The sequence below is a fragment of the Mastomys coucha genome, unplaced genomic scaffold (assembly GCF_008632895.1).
Source record: "Mastomys coucha isolate ucsf_1 unplaced genomic scaffold, UCSF_Mcou_1 pScaffold15, whole genome shotgun sequence".
Classification (NCBI taxonomy): domain Eukaryota; kingdom Metazoa; phylum Chordata; class Mammalia; order Rodentia; family Muridae; genus Mastomys; species Mastomys coucha.
The window spans coordinates 31,582,450-31,597,285 of record NW_022196897.1 but is presented as its reverse complement, the minus strand read 5'-3'; the positions used below and the strand labels follow the sequence as shown (position 1 = coordinate 31,597,285).

The 14,836-nt window shown below is 37.8% G+C and overlaps 1 protein-coding gene across 5 annotated transcripts in view; it reads right to left on the bottom strand.

The window, feature by feature from the left end:
- The window catches only part of Arhgap15 (Rho GTPase activating protein 15), a 611,414-nt gene that overhangs the window by 293,981 nt on the left and 302,597 nt on the right, over positions 1-14,836 (bottom strand). The window lies entirely within an intron of this gene.

The window sequence follows — 14,836 nt, the reverse complement described above, 5'->3', positions numbered from 1 at the left end:
TAATTTTAGATATATTTATATAATTATATATAAATAATTTATTGCTTTTTTATGTGTATTGGTGTTTTGCTTGCATGTATGTCTTCTACATACTTCCCAACTGTCCTTAGGTAGTGTAAGTGGTAGTGTAAATTTTTCTTTTTATTTTATTAGATCTTTTCTTTATTAACATGTCATACGATATCTCCTTTCCCAGTTTCCCCTCCAAAAAAAACCCCCAAAAAAACAAAAACCAAAACCCAAAAAGCAACAAGAACAAACTCCTGTACCCTTCCCCTCCCCTCCTTTAAATTCTTTAAATAAAATTTTATTGACTTTACAATAAAAAGGATTATTATAAGAATTTACTGACCTGCCATTCTAGAAGATAAAGGAAAATTTTAATGTTTATACTCATGCATGATTAATATCTAATGTTTATTGACTAACATTTTGGATTTTTCCCAGTGAAAATGAGTTAAACAGAATTCTTTAGGTTCTCAGCCAAATCTTTCCACAGAAATCAGCTATACTCAATTTAAAACTAAGGCATAGAATAGCAACAGCAAACGCAGGCACACACTAGAAAAAAAAAAACAATATTAAGTATTCCTGTATGAGTTGTCATGATGTATGAGGCTAAATATGTGCAGTTATCCAGGCAGTACAGCCTGACTTCTGCCGGCACAATGGGATTTTAAGAGACTTGATCCCTAGGAGTAACTTTTTAGTAAAATTCATTGAGAAGGTATTTATCATTTTGGTCTCGGTTCCGAGATTTATACACCTGAGATGATGTTTCATCTCAGATATAATCCCTATCAGTTTTTCCTAGAGATGAAATCATTTGCTACTAGAAGGCTGAAACAGAGGTCATTCTAAGTTTGCCCACCATTTATGAGAACTCAAATGTGAGCCTATTTTTGTTTTCCTTGCAACTTTTCCAAACAACTTGACTAAAATGTAGTCTCTTGGGCCTTGATTGTTTTGGCAGGCACAACTGAAGTGCTAGTTAGCCAGTTTTAGGTAGGAATACAGCAGCCGAGCTGTGAGAATCATCCAGATGAGATATCTAACCTAAAAGGTGGTTGAGAAGTGAATTACAGTACTCAAAAACAATACAAATATAAGTAATCTAATCTAAGGAATCAAATATCATTATTCTTGTCCTTGGAGAAGTGAATCAACTATCAGAATTTACCTTCTTAGTATAGGGGTCATGTGAAAGATGAACAGAATTTCAGATAAATTCTGCAGGTGGAGATGGTGAAATATCTGGAAATTAATAGAAGTTTTCACGGAATTGATAAGTTTGGTTTATTATTTCTTTATTTTGCTGAGTTTAGTTAAATTTTAGAAATGTATTTATGTTATTGCTACTGTCCTGGCCATTTCAGTGTTCAGGACATAGTGTTGTCTACAGTGCCAGCAAATGTGCACAGGAAATGTATAATTCTTCATCTTCTAGCAATTTGTGTGTGATTGATTACAAGATGGAAGAGAATGATAAGATTAAATGAATATCCCAGGCTATGAATTGTCAGGAAATGGCCAAGCCAACAACCCTATGCAAGATAGATTAGACACTGCTTCAAAGAGGCTTTGGCTCTGGCTTTTTGCAAACTGATTTGGAGAGCAAGGCAGTGGTGGCGCACGCCTTTAATCCCAGTACTTGGGAGGCAGAGGCAGGCAGATTTCTGTGTTCGAGGCCAGCCTGGTCTACAGAGTGAGTTCCAGGACAGCCAGGGCTATGCAGAGAAACCCTGTCTTGAAAAACCAACCAACCAACCAAACAAACAAACAAAAAACCAAACTGATTTGGAGAGTTATTTTTGTGTGACATGGTAAAGTATTTATCAAACTTTAATATGTAAATAGCTTATATACTAAAATGCAGCCTCCCGGGGCTGGTAGATGATGGAGTTTGTGGCTTTTCCCTTGAACGAGAGTTTAGTTCCCAGCACCCATATCCGGTGACTCACAACAACCTGAAAAACCAGCTCCAGGGGATCTGATGTCCTTGGCTGGCTTTCTAGGGCAACCACATACACATACAAATACAAATAGTCACACACATACACAAACGTAAATCATTAAGTAATACTTTTTAAAGAAATGCCGTCTCTGCTTAGTGAGGGTTTGGGTATCTATGTTTCCTATGAACTGGCTCCCAGATGGCATGTTTGCTCCTGCTCCCTTGATCATGTTTTGTGTAAGGAGACTGTAGTAAATTCTAAAAACCTGTGGTTAGACACAAACGCTGCTGAACTTTCCATTTATTTTATTATTATTATTATTTTTTTTTTTTTCTTTTCGAGACAGGGTTTCTCTGTAGCTCCGGCTGTCCTGGAACTCACTCTATAGATCAGGTTGGCCTTGAACTCAGAAATCCGCCTGCCTCTGCCTCCCAAGTGCTGAGATTAAAAGCGTGCGCCATCACCACCCGGCTCCATTTATATTTTTGAAGACACAGAAGAAATGGAATGTTTGGAACTGTCAAGAATCCTTCCAATATGTTTCAGGAAAACCTGCCACTTCAGAAAGCTTTGGAGCCTGTCTCTGTTCCCACTGCTAGCTTGGGCCTGCAGCATCTGTCACTTGGTCTGCTTCAGTATGTTCTTACCTCTCATCTTTCTTTCATTGTTTTCTACAATCTGTACTACCTTAAGCAACGTTAAAGTACTCTGCCTACGTTGTAGCATGCTGTTAAGCTCCTGTCTTTCACTGGGAAGTCCACAGTGCAAGCCAAACAGTTCATACTTCCTTGCCAGCCTGACTTCTAGTTGTTTGCCCAAAGTAGGTTCCTAAATTTCTAAGTCCCCTGTTCTTTTCCTCTCAGATTCCTATTCTAATATGTACTCGGAGTATTTTGCCATCACTCTTTCTTCTACCCTTAAAATCCTCCTACAGTTTAGCAGCGTCATTAAGTTTGAGGATCTTCCCTTTTCTGACAACCTTATTTGACTTGCTACTTTTATGTTGAGGATGGCTTTCAAATGTTTGTTTTCTGGAAATAAACTTTTTTTTCAGAACCTACTTATAGAAGGATCCAAAGCTTTGATATGTGTACATTGATGGTACTTTCTTTGGGACTTTCCCCTCGTTTACCCAGTTATTTGCTTATTCTCTTATTCACTATGATGTGAACATGGATGTCCCTGTGTTTCAGATCTCTTTCTAAACTAGGATGGGAAGAGGTAAGATTCACAAGGCAATGGTGTATTTCCCTTAGGCGCTCACTATCTAGTGAATCAGCATGAGTTAAATAAAGTATGGTCAGCTAGGATTACCTCACCCAGAAAGAATGGTATCTTGGATACAAGACACATAGTGGCTAACTAGACATGTTTGTCAGCTCATCAATAGAATGGACTTCTAGAAAATAAGGCCTTTAGAGACTATCGCTTTATTCTTTATAAGATAAACACCCATGTATTTGAATGACATTGTTCTCATGGCACACCAAATCCCTTAAGAAAAGAGAAAATAAAAGATATATTATGTCCCAAGCTAACCAAATAATAAAAATATGTTAAAATTAAATCCTTGGCCAGGCAGTGGTGGCACACGCCTTTAATCTCAGCATTTGGGAGGCAGAGGCAGGTGGATTTCTGAGTTCAAGGCCAGCCTGGTCTACAGAGTGAGTTCCAGGACAGTCAGGGCTATACAGAGAAACCCTGACTCGAAAAACAACAACAAAAAATTTAAATCCTTGACAGATTATGCATTTTCTTATGCTGCATTTATTCTAGGGCAAAATGTATAGAGGGATAACTAGCATTATGACATTTCAAAAAAAACCAATGGAAATATACCATTGTAGATGCTCCCTAAAATGAACATTCATTAAAAATAATTTAAATGAAAATTCTATCTAATAGGACAACAGTGCCTTTGCTAGACACCACAGGATAGCAAGTACATACCCCAGTTCTGTGAATAGGTTTCCTCTTTCGGAGTTGTTGGTAAGGAGGTCCCACAGACTCCCAAATAGGCTACTGTCCATGCTCTTGGTTATTCTCTAGAACTTGGCACTAAGACACTATTGCTGAAGACACCACACATGTGAAACCAAGGTGGTACTGACCTGGAAATTTCAGGCCCACTGCATGGGTCTTCATTGTACTAAAAGATACCATGCATGCTACCAAAGGAGAAACAGAGTCATTAGTATTAACCAGCTGTGAATTCTACAGCAATGGCTGGGCTTGCAAAACATAACTACTTACATGTAATAGTGGCATGAATATCATGAGAACAACCAATCACTTTCTTGTTAGAGTTAGAGCCCCTTCCATAAGCTAAAAATCCATATTTAACAATGCTATCAAGGATAAGAACCTGTGTTATGAATCCCTGGGGAGACCTTATAGCTATTACTCTGTTAAATGTACATGACAGTAGTGCCTTGATGATTTATCATTAGTACCCATAGATGTGTTTATCTGCCAACCTTCACCAAAGAAGCTTCTTTGTGCCATATAAAGCAATTAACACAGGGACTCACGGCTAGTCAAGGAGCAAAGGGAACCATGGTTCCAGCTGCATATGTAGCAGAGGATGGCCTTGTCTGGCATCAATGGGACAGGGGACCCTTGGTCCTGTGAAGGCTTGATGCCCCAGCATTGGGAATGCTAGGGCTGTGAGGCAGGAGTGGGTAGGTGGATGGGTGGGGAGCACCCTCATAGAAGCTTGGGGGAGGAGGGGAGTGATAGGGGGTTTTCAGAGGGGCAATTGGGAAGAGGGATAACTTTTGAAATGCAAATAAATAAAATAACCAACAAAAAATTTTAAAAAGGGAAGTTTTTTTTTAAGAAAAGAAAACATAGCTTAACTAATTAAAAAAGAAGAGAGACCATGGAATATTCAACCCTAAACAATCTCCTCTGAAGGCACAGTGATGATTGTGCAGGAAGGAAGAGTGTAAGAGCCAGAGAGGGTGGATGATTACAAGGAAATAGTGGGTTTTTGGACATTGTAGGGCAGCTGCACATAGGAAGTCACAACAATGGAGACACTATGCCCAAGACCTACCTAAGCTCCAGTGTCAGACCAGAGTTCAGCATGGACTGGGGAGAAAGTCTAGAAGTCCTACCCTTCCTAAGGAGCCTTGGGCACCTGAGAGCCACTGGGAGAAGGAGAGAGAGTTTTCTTTAAAAGTGAAGCCCCTGGTGGGTTAGTTACCCTCTAGTGAAAACCATAAATTCAAGAATATATGGAAGTGGATATGATCAAAATACATTGTGTGAAATTATCAGAGCTAATAAAAACAAGGGAAAATAAGTATTTTTTTGTTCTCAGCTCTAAAAATAGAAACTGATGGATTTATAGTCAAAAAACTTATGAAGACTTTACTCAAAATTCACTCACAGAAATCATTATATCAAGTATTTATATAATAATATAAATTTTACAAATACCTTAGATATACTTAAGCCCTGATTTTATATTACTTTTAGATTTAATATAGAAAATTTCCATCATGCCCAAATTTTCCTTTTGTTTTATTTAATAATTACATCAAACTATCTATTCCATTTAAGTAGCATTTAGATTTTAGTACATATAAAAAAATGTATCTAGCAGTATGGATATGAAACCTGAAGTGGCCACCTCCTATAGGCAGGCAGGGCCCTCAGTGGATAGATAAGGACAGCAACAGACCCAAAATACTTTTGACCCCAAATTTGTCCTGTCTACAAGAATCACAGGGGCAGAGATAGAGCAGAGACTGAGAGAATGATTAATCAATCACTGGCCAAACTTGAGACCAATCCCAACGTTAAGCACCAATCCCTTACACTGTTAATGTGTTGTGTCTGCAGACAGAAGCCTAGCATAACTGTCCTCTGAGAGGTTCCACTCAGCAGCTGATGGAAACAGATGCAGAAGCTCAGAGCCAAACATTTGACCAAGTTTGGGAATCTTATGAAATACTTGGGGAAAGGAACTTGGGCCCTGGAGGGGATAGGAACTCTACAGGAAGACTAACAGAGTCAACTAACCTGGGCCCTTGGTGACAGTATGTGTTTCAGCCAGCACCTGTGTTTAACCTCTCAGGACAGTTATGTCAGGCTTCTGTTTGCATACATACAGAGTATGAACCACCAACCAAAAAACATACAAGTCCTGGAAATAGACCCCCTTGCACATATGTAGCAGATGCACAGCTCTGTCTTCATATGGGTTCCCCAACAACTGGAGCAGGGCTGTTCTTTTTTATTATTATTAGATATTTTCTTTATTTACATTTCAAATCTTCTCCCCTTTCCTGGTTTCCTCTCTGAAAAAAAAAAAAAAACCCTATTCCCTCCCCTCTCCCCCTGCTCACCAACCCACCCTCTCCCACTTCCTGGCCTTGGCATTCCCATACACTGGGGCATAGAGCCTTCACAGGACCAAGGGCCTCTCCTCCCATTGATGATCTACTAGGCCATCCTCTGCTATATACGCGGATGGAGCCATGGGTCCCATCATGCGTCCTCTTTGGTTGGTGGTTTACTGGGGGCTCTGGGGTTACTTGTTAGGAGCCTCAGCTAAAATCACCCCCACAGACTCCTGGGAGCCTCCCAGTCTCAGGTCTCTGGCATGTCCTAAAGTTGCCTTCCCACTCACTCACTCCAGCTAGGCAGAATTGAATAAATTTTACCTTTGTGGCCTACAATGTTTTTTATTTATTGGGACTTTTAAAAATTACTTCATGTGGATCTTTTGCTCAAATACAGAACTACTTATAAGCAAGTCACTCATTCTTGATTCTTGTTTTCAGCTCAATGATTGTCTTACTGTTCTATTTCTGTGAAGAGATATCATGGTCAAGGAAATGCTTACAAAAGAAAGCATTTAGTTGTTGGCTTGCTTATGGTTATCAAGGATTTTCCAAGATCATTACAGCAGGGCATCATGCTGTGGACATCAAAGCATGATTCTAGATTCAGTAACTGAAGGTTTACATCCTGATCCACAGGCATCAAGTAGAGGGACAGACTGGGTTTGACTAGGCTAATTGTCAAAGCCCACTCACTCCTATAAGGTCACATCTCCTCCAAAAAGCCATGCTTACTAATCCTTTCTAGACAGTTCACTGATTTGTTACTAAGGGTGCAAATATATTAGTGTATGAGGTCATTCTCATTCAGAATGCCATAATGATGAACTTCATCTTGTATAAACCACAGTACATCCTCTTGGGATTTTGTTGTTGTTGTTTATTGCAAACAGGTGATTGTTAAATTAAAGGATATCATGCATTAAATTTAATAAAGTCTACATGAGTATATCTTCAAAGAAGAGATGTATCTAAATCACATAGTTGTGCATTTTTGGTTCAGAATGGTGCTCAGGTACATAAAGTGGAAAAGTCAATGTATTAGCAGCTGTCCCAGTTAGCCGTAATTGGCAATTTGACACACCCCAGAGTCATTTGGGAAGGGAGCCTTAATTGAAATGCTACCCAGATCAGACTGATCCATAAGCAAGTATGTTGGTGTACTTCTTGTTAATTGATGAAGGGTTTCCATCCCACTGTGTGTGCTTTATTCCCTGGGCAAGTAATCTTCACAATCACAAGCTATCTAGCTAAGCATGAGCTGAAGAGTGATCCAGCAAGCGAAGTTACTCCATAGTTTCTGCTATGAGTTCCTGCTTGAGTCTCTGTCCTGACTTTCCTCGCTGATGGAAAACAAAACAAGTCAAAACAAAACAAAACAAAACAAAACAAAAGTACTCAAAACTTCTGACTCTTTCATCTGCTCCTTGTGTAATTTCATCTAGCTTTTAAAGTGATGAAGACCAGAATTTCTGTAACTCCCATTTTAAGTTGGATTTTTATAAACAAATTGACTCTACAGAAAATTTTCTTCTCAGCTTTCAAATTCATCAAAAACTATTACCTTTTCTACATTGAAAAGTACCTTTTTAAATTTTATTTACTCAAATATAATGCTAACAGTTTGAAATCAGTGCACACAAAAAAAGTCTCAAGCATGGGTATGAACAATTACAAGTCTTTAAAACAAATAGGATATTAAAATAGAATATTGAGACATTTTCCCTGAGGTGAGTTGTAAAGGATGTTTGTTCTCTCTGTAGGGACAAGAAAAGTAGACTTAAGGTGATGTCAGCATGCTGAGCTGAGGATCAGAGGCAGTAGTTCATGTCTCTGGAAAACAAATTGAGCTTCATTGATTGGGTTGAGCGGGCCTTTGAGAAGACAGAGACAATAAAGAACTGTTTATGGAGGCACGTGGAATTGTATCTTTCAATTTGACTAGTTTGGAAATGTTTGGAAAGTGATACAGGAAATAAGTATAGGAGAAGAAGAAGGAGGAGAAATGTTGCTTTTACTCTTTGATCATGGTTTGGCATTTGGGAAGGTGCTATGTCTGATAGCAAGATGTTTCTTCGTTTCTGTTTCTTTGCTTATTTTCTAAAGCTGACCTTGAACATAGTATGTAACAGAGAATGGCCTTGGATTCCTGATCCTCTAGCATGCATCTCCTAAGTGCTAGGATTTTAAGTGTGTGCAACCAAGATTAGTACCAACAGCAAAATGTTAGTAAATATTTTCTGATGGTCATAGCATCTCACATTTGTCTTGGTTTTTAAGCCAACTAATTTTGTATACAAATAGAATACATCTATTTTCAGCAAGAGAGATAAAACAATAGGAATGTTGCCTTTAGTTATCATTTAAACATTCAAATTATCCATGAACCATTTCTCTAGGAAAATACAGATGTTTAATGATATAGATCACAATTTTTAAAATAAACTTTGAGTGGCATATTTGTTATTTTCAGATTATCACCATTTGAAAAGTGATACAGGAAATAGGCATAAGAGAAGAAGAAGGAGGAGAATTGTTTCTTTTACTCTTTGACAATGTTTTGGTGTTTGGGAAGGTGCTATGTCATGTGAAAATCATATCTGACTTTCCTTAAAGGATGTGGAGTGTACTACGAATAGAAGGAACAAACTTATTTTCTAAAACAAACAAGCAAACAAAACGAAGACAGTAAAGATTCTGTGCTTACAATGTACACTTTTCTAAGCATATGGGGGAACCCATTTGGACACCTGACAAAATGACTTATAAAGAAAGGTACATTCTTTTAGGATTTTAAAGAATCACAGTACAAGTTTTTGTGGTCTAGAAACAAAGTGAGTGGGCAGACCAAATGAATCTTGAGTGCTCTAGGAAGAGTAAGTTATCATTTGCATCAAAAACAGTGTTTTCTCAACCCAGAAAGCTGAGAATGTAAGAAAGCTTCAAATATCATGCTGAGAAAGGCCACTTTAAATTTAGTTGACAATAATGAGTGACTATCCTAGGCTTAACTTCATAATAAACTGTTATCATGTGCCAATTCTCAGTCATAGAGTAGGAAGGATAAAACTTTTAGAAGCATGCAAAGAGGATGACTTTCTTTTGTTTATAATCACAAAGTTCACTGATGTTTAGGAAATACTGCCAAAGAGTAGAGCAAGGAGCCCTCTGGATTTGGCCTATTATTGAAAGAAAATTGCTACTTGACCTAATGAAATCAGAAATTGATTAACTGGAGTTCATCTCAGGAGAAATATGGTCACAGTGTTACTGCCAGGGTCAGGAGGAAGATGGGTGATCTAGCAATGGTGAACTTGTAGGGTTACATGGACTTGAGAATAGCTCATGCATCCAGATGCACGGCCCTGGGTGACCAAAGGGCAGAGGGTAAGATCAGCTCCTTAGATGGGAAAAAAGGGATTAATCAGAGCTTGCTTTGCTAGGCTCGTAACTAAGTCTTTGTATCTAATGATTCATAGGAACTAAATGTTTTGAAGAAATTACAATCTATGGGTCCCACAAAAGTGGAGACTTTCTGCTAGTTACCATGAAGACTCATAGAAGAGTAGTGAAGGTCATACAGGTATCTGGTTTAGTCAAGTATGTGTCTAATCTTTACGGTTTTCCACTTGTGAATTTAAATAGTAGCCTTAATAACATTTTTAATGTACATTTCTGAATCATCTAAATTTTTTCAACAAAGAACTTCCTTAACCTATGAAAAATGAACAATGAACACAAAGTCTTAAAATAAATAAAGTTATTGATTGTTTAGATTTTTGTTCAATAGGTTTCCTCAAGTGGTATTGAATAAAATGGGTGCCAGAAGTGACATTCTTTTTTGTGCGGGGAGGGGATGAGGTTCAGCTAAAGTGATCAACCAAAGTACTTAAATAGAGAGGTTTTGTTCTTCCAATCTTCCAGTGATTTGATCACCCATAGTAAACTATGAGAATAATGTAAGTTTTCTTTTTTTAGTAAAATATTTTCTTTGCCTCAACTAGATTTGATTTATTTGTCTTCTTAAGTAGATCTTTGCAAGTTTAATATTGTTTTCTATTTTTTGGCAGGTGGCTTATTCATCTTATTTTCAATCATTGGCAGGGTTATACTGTTTTGTATGAAATTCATGATAAGAAATCTTTATGATATATATTTTATGAATCTCCAGGATAAGCTTCTTGGTATATGTTTCAACAATTGTTAATTACATGTTTATCAGAGAAATTAATTTGACCTTTTAGTTTTCTATTAATAACAAACATTGTTTTCTTAAATATATATTTACCCATAAAGGCTATAAGGGTCATAAGGATAAAAATATTGGTTTGGGGGCACAAGTAAGAAAACAATGAGTTATAAAGATTGCATTTTAAAGGCCTTAATATAAACCATAAAGGAAATTAGAAAGTTTGCATTAAAAGTTTGCATGTTGCAGTTTTAAAATGTGAACATTCTCTTATTGAATTGCAGAAATGCCTAATATCTAACTTTGTTTGTGTCAGTGTTTAATAGACAACATTAAAATACAAACAAAAAAATGAAAAAGATGGTATCATGATTGATTATATATGCAGCACCTATATCCTGTAAGTTAATTGTTGGACCAATACTAGACTTACTCTACCAGGAATATGGTGGTTTGTTAAAGGCCTGCCATAGACTCATGTGCTTGGATGCTTGGCCTTAGTGAATGGCAGGCCTTAGTGAATGGCAGGCCTTAGTGAATGGCACTATTAGGAGGTGTGGCTTTGTTGGAGTAGTTGTGATCTTGTTGGAGGAAGTATGTCATTGTGGAAGCAGGCTTTGAGCTAATACATGCTCAAGCTCCATCCAGTGCAATCCATGGTCTTACTCAGCTGCCTTTAGATCAAGATGTAGAACTTTCAGCTCCTTCTCCAGCAATATGTCTGCCTGAACACCTCCACAGCCAGCATAGTGATAATTAACTAAACCTCTGGAACTGTAAGCTAGCCCCAATTAACTGTTCTTCATGAGTTGCCTTGGTCATGGTGTCTCTTCACTCCCAAGGAAACCTTAAGGAAGACACACTATCCATTTCTTGACTTGCTGGAGACTCACTTTCTTATACACTGCAAAACCTTCCTTCCAGGCCTTTGTGTTCTCTTTTCCGTCCTGGTCGTTCTGCTTTAGAGGTACTGCATCACATTCCTGCCATTTCCAGGGTTGTTCAGGGTTTAAAATTTCTGATCAGAACCATTTTGAGATCCTCATTGCTTTGGTGGAGTGGTAGGCATGAGAAAGTAGGAAACAAACTGTTTGGAAATAATACTGGGAAGTCCCAGTTCTCAAAGCAAGAGGTATGGCAAAGTCAGGATAAACTGTTCCTTAAAGATAAACTGTAAATGGCTGTGGAAGGTCCAATGTGATTTGTGCATTGTGTATGATTTCCTTAGGAAAATGTGTGAGGATCTAAGCAGACACTTTACTATGAGGTCCTATTTGTAGCTGTTGCTGCTGAGAACTATGATTATTTAGATTATTGCAGAATATCACTACTTATCTCTCCATCTCGTTTGAACTCGGCAGGGTAATGATTACTGTATGGCACACTAAAGGTTTACAGGTTTTCACCTCTTAGCATTGTATTAGGCTCTCCTTCAAGACCTCTGTTCTTATCTTCATTCCTATAACCTCATTATGTTGGATGAGTCATCATTAAGTATTTGAAATTGAGAGAACCACATTAAAATAGTTTTAAAATTTTGCCAAAACATAATTTTTGTAAATTATTAAAATATCTAAAGAGAAATGAATTTTCTCTTAGTTCTTTTACCATGTGACTTTTAAAACATGTGCTATTTTTGAGTGTGTACATTTCTAAGGTTCAAAGTGTTCTATATAAAATTTATCCTTCAAACTTGTACATTTTGTAGTTTAGCAATTTTATAGCCACAATAGAGATTATAGCAGAAGGTCCACACTTTCTATCAGGTTGTCTGTCTTTCTGTCTTTATTTGAAAGCAAAGACAGGTGAGTTTGAGAATTTTATGTACATTTTCGTGGTATTTGTTAAGAAACAACATCATATTCGATGGCTGTGAATAATGGAATAAACCAGAGCTTTGTTTGAAGTGCTTGCTGATGCTGAAGCTTTCCACTAACCAGGGGTTCTTAATGATGTGCTCTTCTGGGCATTAGGTAATCAAGGACATCTCCTGGCTCCCTTCTACTGGGTCCTGATATGCTGCTCCCAAGAATGCCCTGGCTGCCATTTTCACCTGGTGAGGTGCCAGGGGAAGGACCAGCTGCTCACATTTAGACTTTTGCAGCTATGACTGCCGTCTCCAATTCTGGCTGCTCTCCTGTATTTCCTGTACCCTTAGGGAGGAGGATGCAGAGTATGTGTGCCCTGCTCCAGCCTTCCATCAGACACCACCCTTGGCTCATACCCTTCTTGGTGCCATCTGCTTGGAGACATAGAGGATAATAAAAGAGCTCCTATTTATTGAGTGCCTGCTGTGAACTAAGTATTTACATCTCTAATTTCAAATTTTCACATGATCCTAGAAGGATGTTATCGGACCCATTTTTATAGATCTGGAAAGGAACTCTTGGAAAAAGTTAAAAAAGCTCTCCAAAGTAATCTGATGCCATGATTATATTTGGGCCTTTCCTCTCTTCCATCAGTGGGAGATACTTTCGCTTTCCTTGGAGAAATCTGTGAGCACTGTGTTTGATTGACTCTTCCCTTTCCATAGCAGCCTCCCTAGAGACCTGACCTCCTACTCTCATCCCAGGCCGCTGTCCTGCATTTCTCACAGTGATTTGGCTCTTGCATTGAATTTTCTGGCTTCTTGTCTGTTAGACTCAACTGATATCTTAAAATATCTGATTAGTACTTGATAGCCTTGGCAGGTTGGAATCATATTTTTAAAGGAAAATGTATTTTAACACAACTTTTTGAGTTCACTCATTGGGAAAACATATTTTTCCCATGTTAAACGGAAAAAACTGGACAAAGACATGACCACCTGTTAGCTGCTAATGATGTTCACATGCCTTTTTAAAAAAGTAATTCTGGCTTTATCTGCTTACAATCTTGGCGACAAAACTCGTGGGAACATCAAGGGCACAGGAAGCCAAAGGCAGCAAACAGACAATACAGTTTGTGCTAGGAATACTAATAAGGAAGAAGTTACTGTGAATCTGACTCTACATAATTACTTAATCCCCAGACAGTGACTTAAAACTTAATATATGATTTAAGAAACTTAATCTTTGAGCGTTCTAATCTAAGGAATAGTTCAGAAGGGTTTCATACATGGGAGTTCCTACTTGAAAAAAGAGTTCTAAAAATTCAAATATAAATATGCTAGTAACTTTTTCAAACCCATGGTCTAATTTAATATTGTGTGGATAAGTCACTCACTGTGGCTTCCAAGTGCAATGAATACAAGCATGCAATTGGATATAACTTGGTGTAGATAGTGACTAACTGTGCCCTAACTTGAAAGAAGTCTTACAACTATATAGATAATCGAGAAGGTACAGAAAAGGAATATTTTTGAAAATTAGGATTGGCATTAAATAATAAACAGTCCTTTTATTTTAATAGTAAAATCTATCTGAAAGTGTTTGGGTCTTGGTTGAAGTTCACTGATGTGTAGAGATTTTATTTTCACTTTTTAGCAAATGTCCACACAGGTCCATGTTTGAAACAGGTTAACTTTTATTTGTTCACCTCACTGCAGTGTATAGTGACAAGAGCAGGTTGTAGAAGCAGATTGCTTGGGTTTGACATGTGTCTCTTAAATGTCTTACACCCTTTAGATGCCTTGGCTTCCACATGTAAAATCTAGGGTTAAAAATGGTAGCAATCTCTTTGGATTGATGAGACTACCCAGTCAGTATAGGTGCTTGAAAAGCACCTAGGGAACAGTACCTACAGTACCTAGGGAACAGTACCTACAGAATGCTGTCTTAGGCTAGTGCTGTTTTAACTTAAATGTCCTTGTTCAATTAAGGAGATTTGGACTTGAATAAATACCTGCCTCGTTTGTTATCTTTAAGAATGACTCTGCTCTCTTTTCTAATGTGGGATAATTAACTACAGAGAAAGACTGAATCTTCTTTTCATAGAATTTTTTTTTCCTGAGAAACATTCTAACACTTTTCATGTAATTACTGTTCAGTGCTGCATCTGTCAGCCTCAGTTTCTCAAACATGCTTTTCAATCCCCCCACACACCACCCCCACTGCTTCAGGGTTTAAAAGCATGTCAAGTTCTCTTCCACAGCTGCAATTAAATCTCAGATTTCAGATCCTCTAATCACTGCATCACAAACTCTTGTGTGTTTACTCCAAAATATTTACATAATTAACATTAAGTATAGACTCACAACTGAATCCTAACTCTGTAAAGCTATGTTAGATATGTTACCTTATACCTTATCCCAGGTGCAACGAAAGGCAGAAACTCAAGAATTAAAGGAAAATATTCTTGAGCTTAAGTTAATTCCAAATAATATCCTTTAAACTGGCGCAGATGAGTCTTCAGCAACGCCC